We start from the raw sequence: 18,183 nt of genomic DNA on the forward strand, positions 1-18,183 counted from the left end.
GGGAATTCGTCACCAGGTGACGGGTGCAAAGTCTCCTCAAGAGAGAGGCGTGGCAGAGCACAGGAGTGAAGCACTGGCTGAAGCTGTCAGGGTTTTGCTGTGTGACTCTGGGCTGCCTCAGAGCTTTTGGAGTGAGGCTTGGAAGTTTGCCAGCTTTGTTTTTAACAGGTCCTACAATCACGATGTAGGTGACACACCGTATTTTCTGTTGCACAAGAGGAAGCCACAGGTGAATTTCTTCCGTTCGTTTGGTTCCAGGGCTTCAGTGCCAATACCAACAGCGCAACGGAAGGAGGGTGGTCCTAGGTACCAGGACATGATCTTCTGTGGGTATGATCCTGCAACAAATGGGTGGAAGTTTGCATACCCAGAGGGTGATCAGACCAAGCTGCTGGTCAGCAAGCATGCTGAGTTCTTTGAGCAGGGTGGTTGGTCACAGCCTAGGGTTGGTTCTGATTTTCTCTCAGAATGCTTGTCCGATTCTGAGGGGGAGGAAAGGGAGGAAGAAAGGAAGGAAGGAGAGGCAGAGGCGGAGCCTGTTGCTGAAGACCAGGTTGCTGATGATGGTCAAGCACAGGGGTGGGTTTCTCCACAGGTTAAGAGGGAACCCAAGAGTGAGCCTTCATCTCCTGTTAGCCAAGTGCAGGAGGCCCGAAGACGCAGCAAGTCAGAGGGGGAGTCCTCTGTGCTGGGAGACACACTTGCTGACCCCAGTGGGTCAGGAGGAGCGCCTGAGGTTGTGCTCCGGCGGTCAACTCGGACCACAAAGGGGATTCCACCTGAGAGGTTTCAGGTCACCAGTGCGTGGGTTGGTTTCGCACAGTGTGATTCTGGGAGTGTGGAAGGGATTCAACAATTGCCTGGGATAGATGCCAGTGGGAGGCAAAAGGCAATGGGAGGTGAGTTGAACTCAAAGAGGTCTGTAAATAGGGGTTCACAGTTTCCCTCAGGATTCGTGACGAGAGGGGGTGTTAATGGTTTCAGAACTCACAGAGTTAAAGAGTTCTGGTGACGTCTCTTTCCTGAGGCGTGGTTAGAAACACTTAAGGGAGGGGTTTGACTCCGAGTGTTTTCAGTCTGACTCTGGGACGCTATGCGAGAGGGAGAATGTGTCAGTTCTCGCCAGGTCTGAATTTATGGTGTTATTCTTCATGATTAAAGGCAAGAGAAGATAAGGACTGCCTTGTGTCTGCTCTGAATTTATTACCCCACTGTCTGCAATCTGCTTCTCACCGCTGTGTACGCTCTGCTACCGGCAAGAGAAAGAGGCCTGAGGAGGACTTTCGCAGAGCACGGATAGCTTGCAGAGTTACGCAAGGGAAGTGTGCCAGGCTCCATGTTCAGCCTCTGTTTACACTCTTGTCCGGCGTAATCCAAGACGGTTGCCCCCTGCCTCCACCTCACCTGGCTGGCGTCCATGCCCCCTCTGCAGGCATCCAACCAGGTGCCTCGGAGGGGGCGTGTTCAGCAGCCTTATGCTGCGGTGCCAGCCTCTCCCTGGCCTCATTCTTCGCCGTCGTCTCGTCGCGAGTCACCCACCCTCCACTCCCTTAGAGTTAGGGCTTAGGTCATTGGCCTTGCTATGGACCTTAGGTTGGTCGCCCTGGTTGTCCAGGGGGCCTGGTAGGAGTTTTTCCATTTGGCATTAGGCTTTTTGGTTTTTTCGCCTACCTCGTAGCAATCGTCACAACTTTTGTGGTATTGGTGGGTAGGTTAGGCATTGGAATAATGTGTTGTGGTGTGTCGAAGGGCTAGGTGTGGCCATCGCCTATGCCTTCAATTTTTGGGTATTCCGTTAAAGGAATCTGGCGGTCGTGTGTTCTGTCCGATGCCTGCTTGGCGGGAGGCCATGGCACGACCCTCGGTGACATCAGGGGGGAGCCTATAGTTGGATTAGCATCAACAGGCTCCACCTACTGGTGAATAAACCCACGTGTTTTAGATATCCAATGCCTAAGCCAATACCTTTTCACTGCTGTAATCAATAAAGTTGTGGCCTTTCCATGCCCATTAACCTTATATCACGTGTCCTTGTGTATTCATTTCACATCGCGGGGGTCGGGTCCTCGAACCACAATAGCAATATAACAAAAAGTAGAGACTCACTAAACTAAAGGCAATCAACCCATTTCTACAATTTTACAATTAATATTCTATAAAATATTCCCGTATCCTGGCTCAGATTCAACACAGGCATGGTGATGGTAGGCCAATAGTATTTTTCCCGAAAGGGAAGTCATGGGGGTGCGACCTTACCTGTGTTAGTCACCCCTGCTGTTCAGTGTCCAACAGGTGACATGTGCCAGGTCCTGAAAGTTCAAAACCCATGCTGCCCCCCAAGTCAGTCAACGATAAGAGGGGGGTTGTGATATACCAATCACTAAACATGCCACAGGGTGCTACCCCATGTTAAAATCCACTTTCTGCCTCCTCTACGTGCCAGCAGACAACAGTCAGATTGAAAGTAAGCTTCCGAAAGCCAATGAAATTAAGAGCAGGGTAGAGTAGATAAAAAGGACCCCCCCCCCAAAAAAGACCAATGAAAGAACATCTCCAAAAAAAACCCTACTCAGCCCTACATGGTGAATGGCAAAAGAGGGTGGAAGAGTAGGATGCTGAAAAGAGACAAAGAAGAAAGTGAGGGGCCTCATTTTATAAGAGGTCTGCTCCCCCAAAACCAGTTGGTCAGAAGAGGCGACGGGGGTATCCCTCACCCCTCCTTTTGGGAGCCTTCCTCCTTCAGTTGGTGGGTGTAAATTGACCTCAGCTAAAGATTGGGAATGGCATTCCCTCTTTAAAAATGTAAGTATATAATGATTTGAGATGAGATTTATGTTGGAATATTTGGGAAGTGTGAAATCCTAGCAGATTGTTAAATTCCGATCCACATGTTAGTCCCTGAGGTGCAGATTCCTCAAGCACCCAGCAAATATTACAGACAGGTGTATTGTATAGCATTTACCTATGCCCCACTGTCTCACTTTACTGCCTACCTGTTGCAGTTACCAGGAAATGATGCCAACTGCAGCTTCTGCAAGATGCAGATGACACTTTACAATAAGTATTAGAATATCTGGACTTCATCAACCAATGATATAGCAATCTCCTGGAATTTCTACTTTAGAAATGTATTTGCTGCTCCCACATCATATAGGCTCAATTTATTACACACAAAACCCCCTCAGTTTCAGTCCTTCCCTGCTCCCTTCTTCAGTTGCTAGACTACTGTAGCTTAAAGAAATCACTTTTGTCCTTGTGTCCTTTTAGCTCATCCATCATTCATTACCAGTTTAAAATCTGCACATGTTTTCTTACTCGTTGACTATTCTGCTGGCATTGCAGCGTAGGACAGAGAGAGGAGACAGTTTGATTTTCATATGCCACAACAGCAAAAGTGAAAAAAATAAATTATTCTGTTACTGTAAAATAGATTGTTTCAAGTAAACACAAGACACAAGATGATAATTCATAAAGCATATGTGCAATGCCAACTTATGTTTCCACCAAATGGTTTTCTTTCTATTTTCTTTTCATCAAAATTAAATGAGCCTGATTTTCTTAATCATGGTGAAGGCTAACCATGAACCAAATATTTTTGTGGCAATCTTTTTGAGCACTGTACAGCAATGCACAAGTGAATTCCCCTTGAGTGAGGGCAAGGAATCTTCACAGACAGTTTCAAAGGGGAGCAGAATTGACTTAGTTATGAGGCAGCCACAGGGTTTATTATTATTATTAGCTGGGGGGTGGGGGCGGCATTGCTGTCCACAGTTCTTCTGCAGCCTACCAGCTGCATTTACGGGTCTAGAAGGCATCTAGGAATGAGATGCTATGCCAGCTAGGGATAGGCAGGTCTGTCAGTTTTAGTTGCTTGTTCTTTCAATCCTAAATCCAGTTTTCAACATGTCTTTTACATATAGAATCATAGAATTGTAGAGTTGGAAGGATCCCTGGGGATGATCTAGTCCACAGTTTGAAAACTGTATTTTTAAAAAAATTCTCTTCCAAATTCACCAGCATTTTGTTACACATCTCTCCTTACATCCATGTTTGTATGGATTTTTCCCTAATTTACACACGTTTGCAAAGCAATTTCCCATAATATAATGCATTTTTATTTACACTTCATCTCATTATATGCATTTCTGAACGCATTGCATGGCTGGAGAACTGCATTGCAAAATTCAGAAGAGGGAGAATTTCAAAGAATGCTTGCATTTCAGTTCTCATATTGTTTCAAAAACTGCAAATTGGATAGATTGGCCTCTAAATGTGAACTGAATTGACGAGGAACCATTAGTGAGCATTTGTTTGGTTCGGTCAGTCAACCAGCTACACAGTCATCTGTCATGGGCCAGGAGTCAGCTTCACCTGCTGAGCAGCAGCCTGAAAGAGCAGAAGGCAAAGTGACTCTACCTGCTGCTGATCAGCCTTCTTGCTCCTGATGAGAACCAGCTGGCTCCAGCTTTCTTAAGCAGGGTCTCCAGCCTCAGTCAGTTGCTGGAAACAGCATTTGTTGTTCCTGACCAGACCTTGCTGCTTCTTGTGACCTTGGACCCTCAGCTTTCTTGACCCTTGTATCGCCTGACTATGTGAAGTGAGATACTCCTGAACCTTGTGTATTGACTCTGTCTCCAGGCAAGTACCCCACTGAGACTTGACTGATTGGCTGGCTTCTCCCTCCACTGATCTCTGCCATGGCTGGCAGCGCATGACTACTACATCACCTAACAGTAACCTCGTCCAGCCCAAATTTTACCAGTTTATCCACAGGAATACCAGGGGGGCTTTGTCAAAAGCCTTAATAGAATTAAGATACACTACATCCAAAGCATTCCCCTGAACCACCAATTTTGTAATTCTTTCAAAAAGAGAAAGAAATAAGATTTGTCTGGCATAACTTGCTTTTAAGAAACTCATGCTGGTTCTTAGTTATCACAGCATCCTTTTCTAAGCGCTCACAGACTGACAATTTAATTATCGTTTATTACAACTGTCAGGGGTTCAGGAGCAGAGGCACAGGAAAGGGAGGAAATAGAGAGCGAGGGGGAGGAGTCCGAAGGTAATGTTAGCGATGACAGCGGTCCGAGGTCTCTGAGTCTTTCCAGCGAATCGGAAGATTCACAGAAAGGGGCTCCCGTGGTCAGAGCAAGGGGGGTGCCGAGGGGGACACCCCAGGAAGAAGGGGCCAGAGGGGACTCAGAGAGAAGCAGTTGGAAATCAGGACCAGCGTCCACACCAGAGTGCAGTAGGGGGGAGGAGTCCCAGGCATCGGGATCAGGCGGCGCACTGCCAGTGGGAGGACATGAGTCAGGATTGGCCACGCCTTCATCGGGGAGCGAGGAAACGGTCGAGAGGAAGGTTGAAGGCTGGGCGCGCACGCCAAGTTCAAATGTACAGGAGGGCGGTGCAGTTGGCAGCCCGGATAGGGAGCCAGGTCCCAAAGCCCGCCGAAAAGACGGGGAGGAGTCAGGGGGGTCAACGTCAGCGTCAGAAGAATCCAGGAAGGAAGGGACCCCGGGGGGTAGCAGGACCCAGAGGAGAAAGGAGAGACGGAAGAGGTGGAGTAAGGCTAGAATCTTAAACTGGTGTACAGGGGGCGGAGACTCAGATGGAGCTTCGCCGATCTAACCATGAGACGTAGAGTTGCACGCAGCAGCTTGAGAATGGAAACTGTAACTCAATAAAGACTTTTGTTTAATGATCGCTGGCTAGCGTGATCCTCTGTGAGCTAGGATCTGGAAGCAGCTCTGACAGTAAGCTCCATCCCTTAAATTGTGGGCATCTACGGCCTCGCGGAGAGGAGAGAAAGCGGGTGCCTACTAGCGAGCTCACGAACGGCAGACAATATGACGGCCGAACAGCAGATAGCGGAACTCAGAGAAGCAGTGTCACGACTGAATGCCGAGGCTCTTGCATCCAGGAAGAGAGAGGAGGACGCAGCTGCCGCCTACAGGGATCTCCAGGTCAGGTTGGAAGTGCTTACGAAGCAAGGGCAACTGACACCCAAACCGGAGGGGATTGGGTTGGGGAGACGAACAGGCGGTCTGGTCTCTCACTTCGATGGGAATTTGCAACAGTACCCCAACTTTAGAGCAGATGTAATGTGTGCACTGCAACTGCTGAACAAAGACTTTAGAGATGAGCAAGAGAAGGTGGGATTCATCATGTCCCATTTGCATGGAGATGCTAAAGCATGGCTGCGCAATTTGTGGAGAGATAAGGATCCGGCGCTCCAAAATGCGGATGCCTTTATTAAAGCGATGGATGGGTGCTTTTTATCAAGCATTGACGTGGATCTTGCTCGGCAGCAGATACATGGACTGAAGCAAGGGAGGGCCAGCGTAAGGCAGTACCATGCCCGCTTTTTCGCTTTGGTCAGTGCTCTGGAATGGGACAGAGATTCGGCTCCTGTAAGAGACCTGTTTTGGGAGGGATTGCACGGCTCGGTTAAAGATGAAATTGCGAGGGGGGAGAGACCCCGGACCACGCAGGAGATCGTTCAGAGGGCGCTGGCGGTGGGGGTGCGGCTGGAAGAACGTCCGTGGAGCAGGGACGAAGGGCGTGGAGGGCGCGAACCAGCCAGGGGCTCCTCCTTCCTTCCCAGAGAAGCAGCGCGTGCGCAATCCACGCCTCCGCCAGGAGGAGGAGCGGAACCTATGGAGGTTGGAGGTGCAAGGGCTCAGTCAGCAGCCAGAGCCCTAGCACCGGCAGCAGTGAAAGCGAAGCCTCCTAGAGGGAACAGGAAGTGTTACATCTGCGATGATCCACAGCATATGGCGAAAGAGTGTCCCCAGAGGCTCCACAAGCACACTGCAGCCTCAGCAATGGTAACTGCAGCAACGCAGCAAGGAGAACCACAGCAGGGAAACGACGGAGTCTGGCTGGAGAAAGAGGCACTGGGGCCCAGCCAGACATGTCAGTGAAGCAGTCCCCAGAGATTTTACAGCCCATGGACCCCCTCCCGCCGAAACCAGTAGTGAGGCTCACCGCGTCGCTCCAGCTGCCCAATGGAATCACCATGGACGTGCCAATCACCATTGACTCCGGAAGCAATGCGGACTTTATAGGGCAGGACTTTGTCGACCGGCACGCTATACAGTTGCTGCCTGCCACGCTGCCCCTGCAGGTTGTCACGGTGGATGGCAGGGAGCTGCTAGGGGGGCAAGTGGTGAAGCAGACGCCACCAATGGTGATGCGACTTGGGAATCACAGGGAAATCATCAGCTTCAATGTCACTCAACTATCGGACACGCCCATTGTATTGGGCATGAGTTGGCTGGACAAGCACAGCCCGACGCTGGCTTGGTACCAGAGGCAGCTGACCTTCGGCTCTTGCTTTTGCGCTGAACACTGCATCGTGCCCCGGCAGGAAGGAGAGGAAGAGGAGTCACAGCTGTAGCTAGGCACGCTGCAAGCGGTTCCCCACAAGTACGCAGAATTTTTGGAGGTTTTCTGCGAGAAGGAGGCAGACAGGCTACCCCCCCACAGACCATATGACTGCAAAATTGACCTGCTGCCGGGGGCGGCGCTGCCCAAAGGGAAGCTGTATTCCATGTCTGAGGACGAACTGCAGGAACTCAAAGAGTTCATAGATCATAATTTGGAGCGCGGTTTCATCCGAGAGTCCAAGGCAGCGGGGGGCAGTCCGGTATTCTTTGTTAAGAAGTGGGACACGCCCCAAAAAAGACTTGTAGTGGACTATCGCATTGTGAACAGTGTGACCAAGCCATCGGACTTCCCCATGCCCCGAATCGACGACCTCCTCGCAAAGGTACGGAAGGGCAGCGTGTTCACCAAGTTGGACCTGCGAGGGGCGTACAACCTCATTCGCATGCGGGAAGGAGATGAGTGGAAGACAGCCATGTTCACGCCCCTGGGCACCTACGAATATAGAGTTATGCCTTTTGGATTGCAAAATGGTTCCCACGTTTTTCAAGCTTTCATGCATCACGTGTTGGCGGGGCTCCTCTACAAGACGTGCGTCTGTTTCTTGGATGACATCCTGATCTTTTCGGAATCGCAGCAGGAGCATGACAGACACGTCAAGGAAGTGCTGAGCAGACTACAGCAACATAGGCTTTACGCCAAGCTGGAGAAGTGCCAATTCGACGTGACCGAGGTGGATTTCCTGGGCTACAAGTTGTCTGACAAGGGGCTCGCCATGGACAGCGCCAAGGTTCGAGCAGTGTTGGATTGGAAAAGCCCACGCAACCGGAAGGAGGTCCAACGGTTTGTCGGCTTCGCGAACTTCTATCGCAAGTTTATCAAAGGCTTTGCCATGCAGACAGCGGCCATCACGGACACGCTCAGCTCCAAGAAAAAGAAGTTCATCTGGACAGAGCAGGCGGAGCAGTCCTTTCAGGCACTCAAGCGTCTCTTCGCGTCGGAAGAGCAGCTGCTTCATGTCAACCCCAGCAGGCCGATGAGGGTGGAGACAGACGCTTCGGACAGAGCCGTGGGAGCAGTCCTGCTGCAGAAAGACCCGCAGGGGGCTTGGAGGCCAGGAGCGTTTTACTCCAGGAAGCTCAGCAAGTCTGAACAGAACTACACCATCTGGGACAGGGAGTTGCTGGCCATTCATGCAGCATTCAAAGCGTGGAGGCACTTCCTGATCGGCGCCAAGCACACGGTGCAGGTCTGCACGGACCACAAGAATCTGGAGCACTGGCGCACGGCACAGTTCCTGAACCAGAGGCAGATACGTTGGGCTGAGTTCTTTGCGAACTTCGACTTCCGAATAGAGTATGTCCCGGGGGACACCAACATCATGGCGGATGCTCTCTCCCGTAAGCCACAGTATCTGGAGGAGGCAACGCCAGCGGCCGCCATGCACGTCTTCGCACCGACAGTGTGGGCGTGCGCTGCTGCAACAGTTGACCTGGAGGCGGTGCGACGAGCGTTGCAGGATGACTCCTTCGCGCAAGCAAAGATGGCAGAGGTGCGCAAGGGCACGGCAGCGACCGACGAGTTCCAGCTGCGAGATGGATTGCTCATCCGTAAAGGGGCCATCTACGTGCCGGGAGACGAACTTCGCGCCAAGGTACTGCAGCAGCTGCACGACGCGCCCACTGCCGGGCACTTTGGCAAGGAGAAGACGGTGGAATTAGTCGCCAGAGACTTCTGGTGGCCCGGAATGAGAGGGGAAGTCGCGGACTACGTGGCGAGGTGTGACACCTGCCAGAGGGCCAAACCAGTGCACAGACCGCCGGCCGGACTGCTGGAACCGCTGCAAACTCCGTTCGAACCATGGGAGAGAGTGGCCCTGGACTTTGTCACGGATCTGCCCAGCTCGAGGGGCAAGACGGCAGTGCTAGTGGTGGTGGACATGTTCACCAAAATGGCCCACTTCATTCCGTGCGCAAAGGTGGCCACAGCGGAACAGACCGCCAAACTGTTCATAGACCACGTGTTCAGGGTTCACGGTCTGCCACGGTCTATCCTGTCCGACCGGGGGCGACAGTTCATCTCGAACTTCTGGCAGAAGCTGATGGGTTTCCTGAACGTCAAGATCAACCTAGCGTCGGCAAGACACCCGCAGACCAACGGACAAGCGGAGCGAGTCAACGCCATCATGCAGCAGTATCTGAGATGCTACGCAAATCAGCAGCCGGCAACATGGGTGGACTACCTGCCGCTCGCTGAGTTCGCCTACAACAACACGAAGCACGTGTCCACGGGGGTGACACCGTTCTTCGCCAACAACGGGAGGCATCCCAGAACCTTCCCGGGATTAGAGAGACTGGGGGAGGGGGAGCCACAGGCAGCGGAAGCCTTAGCGTCAGAGTTGCAGGAGGTTCACGAACAGCTTCGGAGGCAGTTAGAACTAGCAAAGCACGCATACAAACTGCAGGCTGACAAGCACAGAAGGGTTGGGGAAGACATACAGGTGGGAGACTGGGTTTGGTTAGCAGCCCAGGCGGTGCCGGCCAGATCGTTAGCGAAGAAGAAGCTCGGACATAAGCAGCTAGGCCCTTACCAAGTCGAGGCACAGGTCAATCCAGTGGCCTTCCGGTTGACACTTCCGGAGGGATCCAGAATGCACCCAGTGTTCCATAGATCAGTGCTCACGCCCTACAAAGCACCTCACAGATTTCAGGAGCCGGGCACGGCACCAGACCCGCTCAGGGAGACGCCCCCAAGGAGGGGGTCGCCAAGGGGGGAACCCATCAACGAGGTCACAGAGATTTTAGACTCGAGATGGGGGGAAGAGGGTGTAGAATATTTTCTCGCCAGAGAAGGTACCCCGGCCAGCGCCAACAGTTGGGTGCCGGACTATGCCTTGGACGAGCCTCTTCTCAAGGACGAGTTTCATGCCCTTTTCCCACACAGGCCCATGCCAGCCGAGTATTTCGACGACTGGCTTTTCACACCCACATTTTCAGCCAGCACATTCCAGGGGTTCACCTCGGACGAGGAACCGGCACTAGAAACACGTTCCCCGGAGGGATCACCCTCGGGGTCGGCCTCAGACCGTTCCTATTGGTGGGACGATCGACCAGAGGAGCAGTGGCGCAGGAAGTGGCTGGGGGGTCCTTGGCAGGCAACGTCCCCGGAGGAGACCGGGGGAGAGACGGACATGGACGTGTTGGGGGAGGACCTTGGGTTCGAGCACGGCGGCAAAGAGATGGAAGCAGAGGAAATCGAGGTCGGCGAGAGCACGGAGGACGAGCCGGACTTATCCGGCTGGATGCACGCCACGGGGGACAAACTGTATCCGGCACTCACCCCCACAACGACGGAGCACCCAGTACCCACACCTGAAGGAGGGGAGGGGGGAAGGGGGGGCTTCGAGGGGGGGATGGATGTCAGGGGTTCAGGAGCAGAGGCACAGGAAAGGGAGGAAATAGAGAGCGAGGGGGAGGAGTCCGAAGGTAATGTTAGCGATGACAGCGGTCCGAGGTCTCTGAGTCTTTCCAGCGAATCGGAAGATTCACAGAAAGGGGCTCCCATGGTCAGAGCAAGGGGGGTGCCGAGGGGGACACCCCAGGAAGAAGGGGCCAGAGGGGACTCAGAGAGAAGCAGTTGGAAATCAGGACCAGCGTCCACACCAGAGTGCAGTAGGGGGGAGGAGTCCCAGGCATCGGGATCAGGCGGCGCACTGCCAGTGGGAGGACATGAGTCAGGATTGGCCACGCCTTCATCGGGGAGCGAGGAAACGGTCGAGAGGAAGGTTGAAGGCTGGGCGCGCGCGCCAAGTTCAAATGTACAGGAGGGCGGTGCAGTTGGCAGCCCGGATAGGGAGCCAGGTCCCAAAGCCCGCCGAAAAGACGGGGAGGAGTCAGGGGGGTCAACGTCAGCGTCAGAAGAATCCAGGAAGGAAGGGACCCCGGGGGGTAGCAGGACCCAGAGGAGAAAGGAGAGACGGAAGAGGTGGAGTAAGGCTAGAATCTTAAACTGGTGTACAGGGGGCGGAGACTCAGATGGAGCTTCGCCGATCTAACCATGAGACGTAGAGTTGCACGCAGCAGCTTGAGAATGGAAACTGTAACTCAATAAAGACTTTTGTTTAATGATCGCTGGCTAGCGTGATCCTCTGTGAGCTAGGATCTGGAAGCAGCTCTGACAACAACAAATCACCATTTATTATTTAATTTAATAATAATTTGTTGTTGTTTGTTATCTGTTTTAGGTATCAAGCTGACTATTCAGTAGTTACCTGCATTCTTTCCAATACATGTATCTCCTATAACTTACAGTATGTCTGAAATCCTGTTTCAGTTGTTTGTTTGGTCCTGATTTGTTGCGCAAAGTGCAAGAGTGCCCCTTCAGATGGCAGTATTGGGATGATACTGCGGAAATGTTGCAGAAGGACTGATGAGTGGAATGATGTGATGGTCCAGTGGAAATCCACCACTAGTGGCATGTTGCGGGATACACTTGTAAAAAATAATACAAAACAGCAATCTGAAAGGGGCCCTCAGTAAAACAGTTTTGAAATGGTTTTCGATTTGTTGTGTCGGCACATAGCCATATAACACATATCCGTTCATCTAGCGGTCACACTCACAAAAAGACAGTGAGGTGCTCTATTTGAGCAGATCCATGAGATTAACGTGCCTATTTCTTTCAGCGAGCATCATTCAGCTCCCAATTTGCAACACTGAAAAAAGTTCAGCTTGACACAAGTCATTTTCATTTCATTTCACATAGTTCCACCATAAATGAAATTTTCAAAGTCAAATTATAACTTTGTTAAGCAAATCAAGTGAGTGACTCATGCAAAGCAGGAATAGATATTCATCCCACTGCTCTAACATTCCAAAAGAAACACCAGCTTTTCAAGTATGCTAACGCTGTAATACTAGATCCTGCTACCTGAACTCTGAGGCTTACTTCTGAGGCTTACAGGATTGCATTATAAGAGAGTATACTACAATAAACAGCTGACTATCGGTCCCTGCTCCTGCCAACCTAGCAGTCTGAAAGCACGAAGTGAAAGTACGCTGGCTCCTTTGGCCAGTAAAGTGAGATGAGCGCTGCAACCCCAAAGTCGTCTGCGACTGGACCTAATGGTCAGGGGTCTCTTTACCTTACTCACCAATTAAAATTTAGTTCATATAATATGTTTTGGTTTTTTTATTTATTCCAAAAAATGTTTGTACACCGTTGTTCACTTGATACTTGAGATGTATATTTCTAGGGCCCATCTTATTTCTATGATTGTAAGTTGTATTAAAGTTGTATTATTTAATATGGTGTTTTATTTGTTGTAACCCTTCCAGGGACCTTAGGATGAAGGTTGGGTAATAAATTAAAATAATACATAAAAATGGTTTTTCAAAATGGTTTACAGAAACCATGCAAATATACAATAAAAACCATGTAAAAAAATTAAAACCAGAGATCACCTATTACAGAAATATATTTTCTTAATTGCCTGTATAAACTTGGTGGCAACTTATATTTATGATAAAAATAAACTGTGTTTATTAAAAGTTATCATTTCAACCATTTGGAATCTAGCTGTCTTTTGAACCAGCACACCAGTTGTTTTTGCTGCTGAACTTAAGCTGGTGCAATGGACCTTGTATGATAAAGCCCCTACTCATTATAGGCATGAGTCAAACCGGGATGGGAAGAACTCTGCTTTAATATGAAATGGGGAAAGGGCAGATATAAAAGGGAAAGAAAATATCCCAGCCATTTCCCAATACCTAACCTCCGTAAGCTAGATTCCTGTCCTCCATGTATCAGGATGGAAGCAAACTCTGCAGAAATCATTGCGGGGGGGGGGGAGCATTTTTCAGCAAAAAGATTGTGACAAGATATTTATTCCTCTCTGGTGAACCTGCTGATTCTTTCATTCACCCCTTCCACTTCCTGCCCCACCTGCTTTGCTGCCACTTGGCCATTCTATCCCAGAAGCTTTCCACAAATTTTCTCACTGGTGGTTCGCAAGCCTGGATCTACTATGGAGTAAATGATAAGCCCATTCATCTTGTTATCTTTAATAAATGGTAAATTTACAGAGTGCAAAGCATCTGTTTCTATGCTGACATAAGGTTAGTGCACTAGATCATTGCTAATCATTTATATCTGATTTGCTGCTTTACCCAGACTGCTATTTGACAGTACTAGAAAGACAATGTAGGTCTTGATTATAATAGAGAAACCTCTTTTACTCCTTTTCACACATTCAGTGAACACATGGATTGGGGTGAGTGGGTTGAGCTAGAACTGGGGATTGCGTTTCCTAACCCACATACCAAAGTTTCACACACTTGCCCGCTCTACCAATGTTTGGAATAGAGACTGCACATGAACAATGTATGAGTTGTATGCATGTAATGGACAAGTTGTATGCATGATGATGAACTGTGCAATAGTCAGGGACCCTGATAATATGCATGTAGTGCATATATAGTGTATGTAGGCCTGTTCAGAGGCCTGCACTGAGAAAAGTCAGTGCTAAGTGCTCCCTCAAAAGAGGAAAACTACTTAAGAGTAGACACCATATGGGTTTGATGACAGTAAAGGAAATTGATATATCTCACATGAGGAGATCTTAGATGCATCAGACCCTTTTCAATGTAATGGTCAAAACACAACAGGTAATCAGATTTGGGACAGTATGTAAACAATTATGTGTTTTAAAGAATCAGATGAAAGCAACAATACTATTTATTCCACATGCACATAAATGGTTTTTTAAAATGCTTTTTGCTAAGGGGCTAGCTCAGTGCTTTTCTTAAAAAAAAATCTTTCTTTTTTAAGTTGCAGAGTGGTTTTCAAACTTGAATATTCAATGAATCCTTCTACATCAACTTCATTGCTTCCACATTAGCCAATTTTCTCTGAAACTGTAATCCTATATTCAGTCACTGTCTGTAGAGCATACAGACAAATATGAGCAACTAGTATTCAGATGTATACTGCCTCTGATTTTGCCTAAGTTCCCTTTAAAGCCACCCAAGTTGGTGGCCATTACATCCTGTGGAAGTGAACTTCATAATTTAACTATGTGCTTGTGAAAAAGAGCTTTCTTTTGTCTGTCCTGAATTACCCAACATTCAGAGTTTCACACTTACTATAGGCATACTCCCTTACCCACATTTCACAATTTTGGACTGCAAAATTGGGGGTGAGCATATTACCCAGCTCTTAAATAGAAACTGCAGTGTAAAAAGTTTAGACTCCTTAGAAATGGGCTGGTCCCCTAACCTCAGTGTCTACAAATACTCTAAAAATACACCACACTATTAGTTAACATAACTCTGGAGTAAATCACTTTGCTATAAAAAGTTCTATTATAGAGTGTCAATGGGTGCAATAACATGCATAATTTAACTTAGGGAGTATGTAATTAGAAAATTAACCTTTTGCATTTCTCACTTTAACAAGCTATCACAAATGATTGGAGCGCTGCACATCTGCAGCTGCATTTTATTTTAGCTGGAGCATGAAACAAGAAATTCAAAATTCTACAGGAAAGAAAAGTCTATGCTGTGTTCTGTTGTAGAATATTGCAGGTGTTGTAAGGATTTTATAGACAGCCACAGGTTTTTCTTTTCTTTTGGTTTTTTTCACTTTCAAAAATTATGTCATGAGACAATGAATGTGGAAGAAACAACAGAACTACAGATATATCACAATTTCATTACTAGCAGTTGCAATTTGTGTCTGCTCAGAAGAAACTCCCATTGCAGGCTGACTCCCAGGTGACTGGGTGAAGGACTGCAGCCAAAGTTTGCCTTCACTTCAGTATAATGTTGATGAAAGCTATGTTTGGGGAATTCATATTCACATGAGTGAGAGTTTTTACCGGTCATTAAAAAACTGTGGTGAATATATTTACAGCAAGAGTGAGAAATAAGCCATACAAGTGGTAGCTAAACAGTACAAACTGAAAGCATTTGCAGATGACCTAGTATTGACTTTACAGGAGCCAGAATCTAGTACTAAAAGGGTATTGGAACTGATTCAAGAATTTGGACAGGTAGCAGGTTTTAAGCTGAATAAGATGAAAACTAAGGTCTTAGAGAAAAATTTAACTGTGAATGAGAGAGAAAAGTTTCAGGAGGAGACAGGATTAACATTGGTAAAGAAAGTGAAATATTTAGGGGTGAACATGACTGCCAAGAATGTGAACTTATTTAAGGATAACTACGAAAAATGTTGGATTGAAGTGAAAAAAGACTTAGAAATATGGTCAAATTTGAAGTTATCATTGCTAGGCCGAATTGCTGTGATAAAAATGAATGTGCTGCCGAGGATGTTGTTTTTGTTTCAAACGTTGCAGATTTTGGACAAGATGGATTGTTTCAAGAAGTGGCAGAGAGATATCTCTAGATTTGTCTGGCAGGGCAAGAAGCCTCGAATAAAATTTAAGATATTAACTGATGCTAAAGAAAGAGGTGGATTTGCCCTGCCAGACCTTAAACTTTATTATGAATCAGCTGCTTTTTGCTGGCTGAGAGAATGGCTACTTCTTGAAAATACTGATGTGCTGGATTTAGAAGGTTTCAACAATGTATTTGGCTGGCATGCATATTTGTGGTATGATAAGGTAAAAGCACATAAAGCATTTAAAAACCATATTGTTAGAAAAAGCACTGTTTAATGTTTGGATAAGATATAAGGATTTGCTAGAAAATAAAACCCCAAGATGGTTGTCACCAATGGAAGCGAAGGCTCAGAAAAAACTCAATATGGAGGCCAAATGGCCGAAATATTGGGAAATTTTAGAACAAGATGGAGACAGAATAAAACTGCAGAGCTTTGAAAAATTGAAAAACAGAGTGCGAGATTGGCTCCATTACTATCAAATAATGGAGGCATATAACCTGGATAAAAAAGTTGGTTTCCAGGTGGAAAAATCAAAATTGGAAACAGAATTGTTAGATCCTAAAATTAAGAATTTGTCAAAAATGTGTAACTTGCTGTTGAAATGGAACACTCAGGATGAAATGGTGAAATCTGCTATGTTTAAATGGGCACAAGGCATTGGACATAACATTATGATGGCTGACTGAGAACAGTTATGGACCACAGGTATGAAATTTACGGCATGTAATGCCTTAAGAGAGAACTTAATGAAAATGATTTATAGGTGGTACATGACACCAGTCAAGCTTGCAAAAATTTATAAGTTACCTGACAATAAATGTTGGAAATGTAATGAAACTGAAGGCACATTCTTTCACCTTTGGTGGACATGCCCAAGGATTAAGACATTCTGGGAGATGATTTATAATGAAATGAAAAAGGTATTTAAATATACCTTCCTGAAGAAACCAGAGGCCTTTCTCCTGGGCATGGTCAGCCAATTGGTGCCAAAGAAGGATAGAACTTATTTTATGTTTGCAACAACAGCAGCAAGAATACTTATTGCGAAGTATTGGAAAACACAAGATTTACCCACCCGGGAAGAATGGCAGATGAAGTTGATGGACTATATGGAAATGGCGGAAATGACTGGCAGAATCCGAGACCAGGGAGAAGAATCGGTGGAAGATGACTGGAAAAAGTTTAAAGATTATTTACAGAAATACTGTAAAATTAATGAATGTTAGAAAAATGTTGGAATGAAGTTATATGGCTTTAGTAGAAATGTTATAAGGAATTGAGTATAAATAGATTAATAGAGTATTAAAGGGAAAAATAAGGTTAGAATGTGTTAAGACAATTATAGGATAGAAAACAGAGAAAGATGGAAAGGAATTGCTGAAACAATTAACAGAAGTGGAATACAAAAAGGGAGGTGTGAGGAGGTTGTGGAAACAAGTGAACGAAAGATAAGATAATGAAATGGTTTTGTTTTTGTTTTATTAGTTTTATGTGTTAGTGTTATGTAGTGTCTTTGTATTGTATTGCATTGTTTTTTTTCTTTTTTGTTTTTTTTCTTTTGTAGTGTTGTGTTTAAATTGTTGGAAAATTAATAAATACTATATATATATGTAAAAAGAGAAATAAGCCATTTGCTTCATAGTCCTTTCAAGAAAAAGCTCAGTGTAAATCCTACCTATGGTATGTGGAAGCTGGACAGAATAGCCCCAAGCTCCCATAGATAATCTTCTGTTACTAGCATAAGCCCCGTGGCTCTCAATGAAGTGATCAATAAAGCCCCTTACAAATATTTATAGTCACATGTTCCCCATCACATGAGGGTCAGAGTGAGGCCTTACTTGCTGGCACCAGCTGCTACTAGTGTGTCTTCAGGGCCCCACTGCCCACATGTTGGCAAGGGGTTTTCTCTACATGCACAGGGTCTCCATATGGCCAGTGAGGATGCAACAGGAGAGGTAGAGCTAATAAGCGTAGCCTCTTCACATGATGGATGGCGTGTGAATATGAATGGTTATACTGAGGCACCCGGCTTTGCAGTCCTCCATACAATAATTTATGAATCATCCCTGATGAGGGTACCCAATAACATTTTTAATCAGAAGCAGCAATATTACAGTTTCTAAATACTAAAAGATAAAACGGCAGATATAACACACACACACAAAAAGCAAGGGATCTCCCCCCCCCCTTTTTTTTAAAGGAAAGATTCCTTTGAGAGCTGATCAAGCCAAATAAAAGAGCTGAAATTAAATAGTCTTTACTTGGCTTCTAAATGCAGCCAAGGCACTGGATTTCCCCAAGCAAAGAATTTCATAGCCTCTTTGTTACAATGAAGTTCTTCTCCCTCCTGCCCATCAACTGTGCCTCTGCTAGCAGTGGAAGGTATGTAAAAAC

The sequence above is a fragment of the Podarcis pityusensis genome, assembly GCF_964106645.2.
Source record: "Podarcis pityusensis genome assembly, chromosome: 1".
Taxonomy (NCBI): domain Eukaryota; kingdom Metazoa; phylum Chordata; class Lepidosauria; order Squamata; family Lacertidae; genus Podarcis; species Podarcis pityusensis.